We start from the raw sequence: 10,000 nt of genomic DNA on the forward strand, positions 1-10,000 counted from the left end.
TGCACAGACCCAGGATCAGACAGACGGTACAGGATGCGTGTGGACCTGGTGGTGTTGTGTGTGGCCGCAGTGGCGTTCTCTCTCCCCACTCTCTCAACATGCAAAACCGTACTGTGAGTAGCCTGCTCTTATATTTATGAAAAATCACAGGTTTTGGAGAGATGTCAGAATCCCTGGAGGCTTATTTATTATCTGCTGCTCCCGCTCACACGCTCAGGGTTTAAAGCATTATAGTGACTGGTAGATAGTGAGTTACTGACCAAATGAGCAGGTGAGAGAATGAGGGCCTAAGTTAGAGAGAGAGATGGGTCAGGTGAGTCAGAGAAAAAGATGGAGCCAATCTGTGTGTGTGTGTGTGTGTGTGTGTGTGTGAGAGAGTGTGAGCGAGAGAGGGGTCACAGACAGCCCTAGAAGTTAATCATTCCATTGGCCAAACAGACCTAAAACAAGGCCACACACATCACAGAGAACCTTAAACATCAACTCAAACGAAGGCTACAGTACATTCTCGCTGCCCAACACTTGTTTAGAGACACTTACAGCAGGCAGGGTGTGAGGGGACACTTAGAACAGGCAGGGTGTGAGGACACAATCTGCCAGCAGCACTGTGTACAGGTTTGATCCACATCAACTTTAGAGTAATCATGTGGGTAATGTAGACACACATACACATTCTATCTCTCTCCCCTCTCTCTCACACACACACACACACACAAAATTCCCCCTTTGAACTGCCATGTATCTCCATTCCATGCACCCACCACTTAACTAAACACATAGCCTAATAAGTATAAGTATACTCTTTTGATCCTGTGAGGGAAATTTAATTTAATAGAAGGTACCCTAGCCTACTTTTAACATGTGGAACCAACTCCATTAACCTACTGAAAGGAAATGTAAAAGATAAGCAGGTCGTTAAACATTGCTTGATTTCATGTAAATACTTTGGGGAATTTCCTTTTGGTTAATTATTAACCATGGCGCTATAGCGCAGGGCAGAGGGCCGACCATTCTGAGAATTTGTATCAGGTTAGTTTTCCTGACTAACGTTAAATGAGCAGATTATATTTTCACCACACTGCCATTTATATTTCTGTGTTAGTGTTAAGATTGGCAAGACAAATGGTTCCAAAACATAAAAAACGGAATAAATGAGCTTTAGGACAACGAAGACTTGGCCGCCCGCCCTTCAGAGATTTAAGCTCTTCCTAGCTCGACAACTTCCGAGTTCAGGCTTTCGAGCACAGATGGAATGCACACGATAATGTGGCCCATCAGGTTGGACAGGTGCAGCAGCTTATTGTCTGGATGTCAAAACCACATTCAAAACTTCCCGTAGTATGTTTTCTTGACATCGACAAAACGTTTTTCACATAGGCAATACAACAAGGAGGGGATTTTAGCACAACGAGAAAGCGGTTCACCCATAGCCTAATAGTGTTTTTTTTTAATTATTATTTTTAGAAATAGTTAATGTTTTCTGATTTAATCTTCGCAGAGGTCTGTCTATCAAACACTACAAATGAACCTGGCCGACACCGACATCTGAAACATGCAGTTAAATATAAACTCAAGTGAAACACAACTCAAATCAAACACAATCTCACCTCCAAAAGGTTCGGGTCACCTTAGATGATCCCAGGTAGCTCTGGTTCACCAGGTAATGGCACTACTCTCCGTCTTGGGTTCACAGTCGCGGAGGCATGGCACACTCGGTCGGTCACCGCAAAACCGGGTGGTTGTAATCTACCTGTCTGCTTTGAAAACAATTGCCCATGCCGGTGGAGAGAGACACGTGACTGGTGTCGACGAATCAAATTGCTGCACTTGCGTGGCGTTCTCTTTGGATCTGCGCCAGGCTACCTGTGCCTGTGTAAAGTCATGCGTGTCCCGGAAAGAAGTGAGATAGTCGTCTAAGCACTTTTAGAATGCGGTCCTTCTCATACTAGCCTAATAGGCTAGTTGTATTAGTTTGCATTTTGTCGTGGGGAAATATCATTATAGGCCTAGTCTATACCTTTTGAAAATATATCCCACCACCACACTCAAAATTATGTATAAATATAATTATTTACCTTTCAAGAGTCTGTTACAATATCCACAGAGATGTCTTAACTCAACTTAAAAAAAGAAAAAAGAAATTACCTTATCCTTATTAGATCTGATATTGGACATTTATTTTTGATAGACTTTATTTGTGTCATTCATTGTCATGGACGTAGACAGTGTTTATGTGACAGGTAGGGGTCCCCAACGTTTTATGTACCATGGACCGGTCTGTTTCCTATGTTTTTCTCACGGACCGGCGGGGGGGGGGTCCATGTTCCATGTTCCATATGTGTTGTGCATGCATTACTTGAAAAGAACTAGCTCCAGTTATGAACAGTGAAGGTAACGATCTCTTAAACATGTAAAAAACGTGAACTTGAAGAAGTAAAAATTGAACAACATGAACTATGAATATTGAACAACTTGAAGCTACATCTATAAGTGTGAACATGCTTAACAAAATATGGGAACAAAACATGGGAACTAAACGTGCATTATGAATATAATCAGTGCGAGCCCTGTGCTTGTTTCCCTGCAACAAGAAGGTTCCATCTGGGGGTGATGGAAGACAGTGACACCCTCAGGAGCGTAGATTTGCGTGGGGGCCGAAGGACGTGTCCACACCAATGTCAAATTACGACTGAAATGTCCCCACCAATATTCAGGTTGAAATGGGGGAAAAGCGCTCACATGCGCTACACAAAGAGTTAAATCATTTCTCACTTCACTGCTGCGGATCATCTCGTACAGATCTTGTAATGTGAAGTAGCATATAAGGGTAAATCGCGCTGATTTGAAGTAACCTAATAACTACCAGTGAGCCGCAGTCTCCTGCGCAGCATTCAGCGCTTCAGCTGTCCTTCACTACAAGCATGAAGTGCGTCCAAATTCACCCATTCTTCTCTGTTGAACTCCTCGAGAAGTAGGCTCATCACACATGTGTCACATGAAAGAGCCTTTTCTCAACTTTTAAACGGTGCTAGCTAGCCACTGTTTGCTGTGATAAACAGTTCGCGAGAAAAATAACTTCAAGAGATTTAATTATTCTCTGCGCCCATCTCCACATCCATTCGTCTCGGTGGAATATCGTAGGCCTACACACTCTTCACGCAACACATGACAAACCATATATCAGAATAAACACCAGACCTTACCGAACACAAATGTGTAATGTATGGGGCGCCAAATGTAACACGCCTTATTTCGTGGACAGAATGACTTTCGTGTGACGAAATACATATTCATTACGAAACCATGTTACATCGTAACGCCTTTTGTCCACGGAATGCACAAATTGGTTTGCATTGTGTCCACGAAACACTGAAGAGAGCGCATCATTTCGTGGACGAAATTGATTGGTGGCCTTTTGAAGCAGTATGCTGAATGCAGTATTCACTGTCGTAGACGAAATGTTTGGTCAAAAGTAATTCTGTCTATGTAAATACGGAATGCACCTACACGCATCATTCTGTGCATCCTATTTCAATTTCGTCCACATAATTATTGTGTTGTGTTACAGAAGGCATTCCGTCCACGCAATAGTAACTTAACAACTTAAGAAATGCATTCAGTGACATATGCTTTCATTCTGTGGACGAAATGCATAAAAGAATCACGAAATTAGTTTTGTGACCTGCTACAATACATTTCGTGAGTCAGCAGTTTACGTAATTAATTATGTGTCACGATACTTTCATTACGTGGTCGAAATGCATAAGAGAATCACGAAATCAGTTTTGTGACCTGCTACAATAGCCTACATTTCGTGAGTAAGCAGTTTACGGAATGAATTATGTGTCACGTAATAGTAACTTGATAACTTACGAAATGCATTTAGTGGACGAAATGCTTTACTGAATCACATCAGTTTCATGACCTGCTGCAATACATGTCCACGAAAGGAAAAGGCCACCAGTCAATTTCGTCCACGAAATGATGTGCTCTCTTCAGTGTTTCGTGGACACAATGCAAACCAATTTGTGCATTCCGTGGACAAAAGGCGTTACGATGTAGGCCTAACATGGTTTCGTAATGAATATATGTATTTCGTCACACGAAAGTCATTCTGTCCACGAAATAAGGCATGTTACATTTGGCGCCCCATAGTAATGCATTCCCGTGTATAGTTAGCTGTTCCAGAGTAATCCGGTTTTTAAATAAATTATAGCAAAATTCAACATGGTCTTTCGGCTGCATTTCTTAAAACTGAGCTGTGCTTACATCGTCTAGATATCTGTAAATATTAGAATCAGAGAATTTACAGGCAGCTCACGGTTAAGAGTTTGTCAATGTAGCCTTAATGATTTCTTCTCACAAAATGCTAAGCATGCATGCATTTAAGTTTCTTAAAACTGAGCTGTGCTTAAATGGGCATGATTTCATAACAGACCAAATAGAAAATAAATGTTAAATATAGCCTACATATCTGTAGCCTACATATTAAAAACAGATTATGTAGGCTACACAGTGCAGTTAGATCAAGTTGGACAGTAGCACATTTTAATCATGGATAGTTGGACAGTAGCACATTTTAATCATTTTATATATCTATAGTGGCTGGTGAAAGAGTTTAGTGTTTTTTTGTTTTGTTTTTTCCGGGGGGTTAGTGGATAGTGTCCCCACCAAAGCTCAGACCAAACCTACGCCCTTGGACACCCTCAGTGTTTTTGAAATGTCCAGTCGATTGCGCAATTTGGTCTTAGTTGCAGTCATTGCCGAGAACCCGGCCTCTAGATACGTGGTGGGAAATGGTAGCAACGTTTTCAGCGCTTTTACGGCTATCTCGGGATATTCTGCTTTGGTTTTGATCCAAAAACCCGCCAGAAAGGTTTCCTTATACACACTCTTAAGACCACCGTCATTTGCAATTTCGATCAACTGCTCTTCCTCCTGCGCTGACAAGTTAGGACTATTCGGGATACTGACAAATGGGTTGCGGACCCACTCATTGGTTTGCCGTGGATCTTTGGAGGATGGGAAGTAACGCTCAAACGCATTTGAAAGCGCAACCAGGTGATCACGCACCAGCTGCGAGAGAAAGGGCCCTGCCCCTGCGGTGTAAACGTACACCGCACTTCCCTAATAACTTAAGTTCTCTCGCGTCACTGACAGTAGCTAGAATGCATAAAAAAACACCGGGAAAAACAGTGTTCAGTCCACCAAGTCATAAGCTATCGGCGCTGCGCAGCACCAGTTGTGATATTTATCCTACGGAGTGTAATCGTAGGTAATGTCGTATGAAAACTAGTATTGTTAGGCAATAGGCTACTATAAGTGTCAAGTCTAGGGCAGCTGTGGCGATTACATACATACTCGATACGCAAGTAGGATGTGCAGGTTTCGCTGTCCAAACGAATTCAAAAGGGCTACGGTTTTCCACTCTGGGTTCAGGTTTCAAAAAAGTGCGGTTTCGGGCAGTGCGTTTACAGGATTCGTTTGGACGCTCGGCCAAGACGAAGCAAAACCTCTGCGTTTAACCCAAAAAGCGTCTCCGACGGGCTCTCAGTCTCTCCCAAAACCCCCACTACTGTTTGGAACATATCAAATACACCCCGGTCCACTCGTCGTCCCCACAAATCAAGCTTGGCTTTAAATGCAGCGACTTTATCTGCCAGTCGTCATTCTCCCCTGGAGTGACAGGTTGAGATCATTAAGAAACCCGAATATGTCACACAGGTAAGCGAGTTTTGACACCCAGTCCTCATCACTAAAATGTGCAGCTAACGGTGACTTTTTTTTCTGTAAGAAATCTATGCAGCGGCTCTCGCAACTCAAACACTCTGGCCAATGACCTGCTAAAGATGCTTGTTTTTTGTTGCTCATTCTAGCAGTTTAGCTAACTTCGTGTGACACTACCGTTAGCTAAGAAGGTGAAGTGAGCTGACCTGAGGCTGCGCAGCGCTGAAGGCAATATGTAAAGTGTTGAAGGCGGGACAGACAGACGTTAGAAAATAGACCTTGCAAATTGCAAACATGCGTGCAATCAAACAACTGCATATAGGCCTATGCCATGTAAAAACGTGACATTATTGCGAATTAAATTTAATTTAGTTTGCATGCATTTTTTAAAAAAATCACGTCGTAGGCTACGGCCCGGTTAGGAATGTCCCCCGGTGGTTGGGGACAGAAGTAGTGTTTATGTGACAGAAAACCTAGTGTGTGATGTTCACAATTGCTGGCACATGAGAGGGAATGCCACATAACAAAGCACCCCTGTCAAAGACAAGCCTGTCCAGTACTTTGAAAGGTGCCATGAGGAGTTTAAGACTTCACAAATGTAATGCCAAACAACAGCATGTTCCAAACAAGTAGGCCTGCAGGCACTTCACATGTCTTACCAGGTAGCTCACCATATCTGTTGGCTTGATTGCTAAAAAGAATATAGGGGTCGCGACTTAATGAACATGGGAAATTGTGGGTCCCAAAGCCAGACCAGTTAAAGGACACTTCACCAACTCTCCAGTGATTCTCCTCTGACCATGCATTCATTTCTCTTTGATGGCCATCAGCTGTCGGTATTTCCCCATTCGCCCTCACACGTCTAACAGGTTCCAAATTATATGGGCCATCATAAATGTTAACTGTGGGTCTTGCCTAATCTTCCTCATCCCAGTTAGACAGTGCTAGTAGTAGCTGCTATAAGGCTGAGGCTACTTCCACCAAATATCTTCTTTTTTTTTAAGTATAGGCCTATTTTTTGGGCTTTTTGCCTTTATTTGTATAGGACAGTGAATAGTGAGACAGTAAGTAAGTGGGAGAGAGAGATGGGGTGGGACAGGGATATGACCGCAGGTCGGATTCCTTCTTATCTCTGCTTCGACCGATAGACTGTAAAAAATAGCTTCAACCACGTCTACCTCATATGACGTCATCGCCGAATAAATAAAAAATAACCGTTACTAACCAAAAACTACAAAAACTGGACTTTAACACCATTTTGGAGACATATCTAACTTTATATACATATCTTGAGTGCTTAATGTACCCATTAATTGAAAGTGTTGTTTAACCTGCACCACAGCCTTTAAGAACCACTGGGATAGCCTATACCCCCAAATTGCCCTGTGCTTACTTCAGAGGGCACTGTTCCACCTATTTTGGCCTACCATCAAAGGCTTGACCTCTTTAGAAAGCTCAGAAACTGTAGTTTCTGTAGTTATAATAAAAACTACTGTGTGAAGTACTGGCACAGAGTTACAGAGGCTAGAACAGTGTTTTTTTTTTTCTTTCTACCGGGTTACAAACACCTATGAACTGCACACCTCTAGAACAATGAACTGCACACCTCTAGAACAATGAACTGCACACCTCTAGAACAATGAACTGCACACCTCTGGATAACTTGAGGCACTTGAGCCCAAGCACCAGGCCTTGTGTGTAAAAGTAGATCAATATAGAAGAAAAGATTAGTGGTTTACACAATTATTTGTAAAGGTATGTCCATACATTTTGCAAAATGCCCAATTGAGACTCCCCATAGGACCTTTGGTTACCCAAAATGCACATTGACAATAAAATGGCTTACTGTATATGAAGCAAAATCATGGTTTCAAATGAAAGGTAATACTCTGAAGTTCTATGCTTGTATTTAGTTGGTATGTCAGGTATTCTGATATGGAATGACTACACTAAATATGGAATAATTACACAGAAATATCTATTTTTTGCCATTTTATGTTGGTTCAATTGGTGTGTATAAGATGGACTATACATTTACCCTCCAGATTTATTGGCACCTCTGCTGAAGTTGACTAAAAACTGGTATAAGAAAAATAATTTGTTGGAGAACTATTGTAATCTCACAATGAAGACAATGAGTAAAAATCCAACCTTGAAGGGAAGAAAATGTATTTTGAGAAAAAGGAAAATCTCATAAAGAAATACATATTTTTAACAAGAATATACAAAAACACATAAACTCACAATTATCGGCACCTCTACTTGTAATACCTTCTTAAGCCTCCCGTTGCCAACAAAACAGTTTGTAATATTCTCCTATAAAACCCCATAAAGTTGGAGAATACAAAGCAAGGGATTTAAGACCATTCGTCTTTACAAAATCTCTCCAGATCGTCCAGATTCCTAGGTCCACTTGTGCAATCTCTGCTTTGATTCATCCCACTGTTTTTCTATGGAGTTTAGATCAGGGGACTGAGGTGGCAATGGCCAAAGCTTGATTTTGTGTTCAGTAAACAAATCTGTTTTGATCTGGATGTTCATTGGTTCATTGACCTGATGAATGATCCAATCATGTGTCACTTTTAGTGTTTTGCCAGAGATTGACAGATTTCCTTTGACAATGTTAAGATTTTTTGGGGGGTTCATGATACCATGCATCTTAATTAGGTTCCCAAGGCTTTTGGGTATAAAAACAACCCCACAATATCACAGCCCCTCCAATTAGGCATGCAATTCTTTTCAGTATAGACCAAGGCAATATCTGGCCACAGTTTAACATTGTTTTAGATTGGGTGAGAGGGGGCGCTATTGAGCTTCTGTCAGCACAGATCCATAGTCATAATGATGACGACAGTGAGGAGGGCTGAGGAGAAGCTAGAAGCTAATCTGGATTGTCCAATTGTCATTTCTCAATCAAATCTATGTGTATTAATATTTAGTTCATTACTTATGTGTATTAATTAATATTGTATGAATATTTTTTATCATTCCTTAAAAAAAAACTTCAAATTTATGGAAACATATTTTAAATAAGTTTTAAAAACATGGTTTCCATTTAAATGTCTCCATTCCTGAAAAAAAGACTGTTCTGGAGAATGTGTCAATTTGTCCCATAGAGGCATGTTGTGTTCTATATTAGCCTAATAATTTATTCCTATTGATGCAAATAACTTTCTTCTGAGACAGAATTGTTCCATATGCTTTTCTTCGAAGATTTTGATTGCTTCAGATATACCGTATATTTCTACTTCTTAAAACAGCCATATGGACGTTCAATCATTTCATGATATTAATAAAAGTATTGTAAACACAGTGCAAAAACAAGTCAAGTCAAGTTCATTTATATAGCGCATTTCATACACAGAGGTCATTCAATGTGCTTTACATAAACAAAACCAAACAATAATAACAAATAAAAGCATAGAAGGGCAATACAGTCAAAGAATAGTTCAAAAGGTAAAGACATAAAACACACAAGGTAAAATCATTTAAAAATAAAGAATAATGGGTAAGAAAAAAAATAAAATAAATATTTAATTCATTAGGTACGATGACATCAGTATGATTTATGATTTATTAAGCATGATCATCATGATTACATGAATGTAAGGTTAATTGCTCATGAGTTCATCATGTTTGTGGCCTCTCAACTAAAGTGTTAACAATGGCATGTGTTTAGAGAACTGCACAAGTTGTGCTCAAATCTGAATTTGAGTAGCGATGACCACATTTTTGGCAGAAAAAGAAATTAAGACTGTCATCAAGGGTAGGCTTTATGTTTTACTGAATAGGCCTGCATACTGCCCCAAAGCATTTAAAATATAATAAATATTAGTCACCTGATAATAATAACCATAAACATGAATCACAAATCATGTCTCCCAGTAAGTATATATTTTAGATACTAGGCAAACAGAAAACAGACTTGAATACTGTTGTAATCATGAGAGACACTAAAACACATGGAGTGCTGTTCACCTCCCGGTTTCCCGTCAGTGTCCTTACACAACTGCTCTGTTTGAACTGTTTGGATGTTCCAAGCCAGGTCAAAGGTGAACTCCCTCATATCTCTCTCTCTCTCTCTCTCTCTCTCTCTCTCTCTCTCTCTTTCTTAGACTATCCCCTTTCTCTCTCTCCCCCGCCACCACACACACACACACACATAGACATGCACATACACACACGCACACACACACACACACACTCACACACACACACACAGACATGCACATACACACACACACACTCACACACACACAGACATGCACACACA

General features: G+C 40.7%; 1 protein-coding gene across 1 annotated transcript in view; it reads right to left on the reverse strand.

Annotated features, from left to right (window-relative positions):
- crb3b (crumbs homolog 3b) overlaps positions 1 to 1,737 on the reverse strand; it is a 4,938-nt gene extending 3,201 nt beyond the window's left edge. Inside the window, exon 1 of the mRNA XM_048249118.1 lies at positions 1,608 to 1,737. The gene's annotated coding sequence lies outside the window, so the exon portion shown is untranslated. The remainder of the gene's footprint in view (positions 1 to 1,607) is intronic.
- Positions 1,738 to 10,000: the final 8,263 nt, after the last annotated feature.

This window comes from Alosa alosa, chromosome 7 (assembly GCF_017589495.1).
Source record: "Alosa alosa isolate M-15738 ecotype Scorff River chromosome 7, AALO_Geno_1.1, whole genome shotgun sequence".
NCBI classification, from domain to species: Eukaryota; Metazoa; Chordata; class Actinopteri; order Clupeiformes; family Clupeidae; genus Alosa; species Alosa alosa.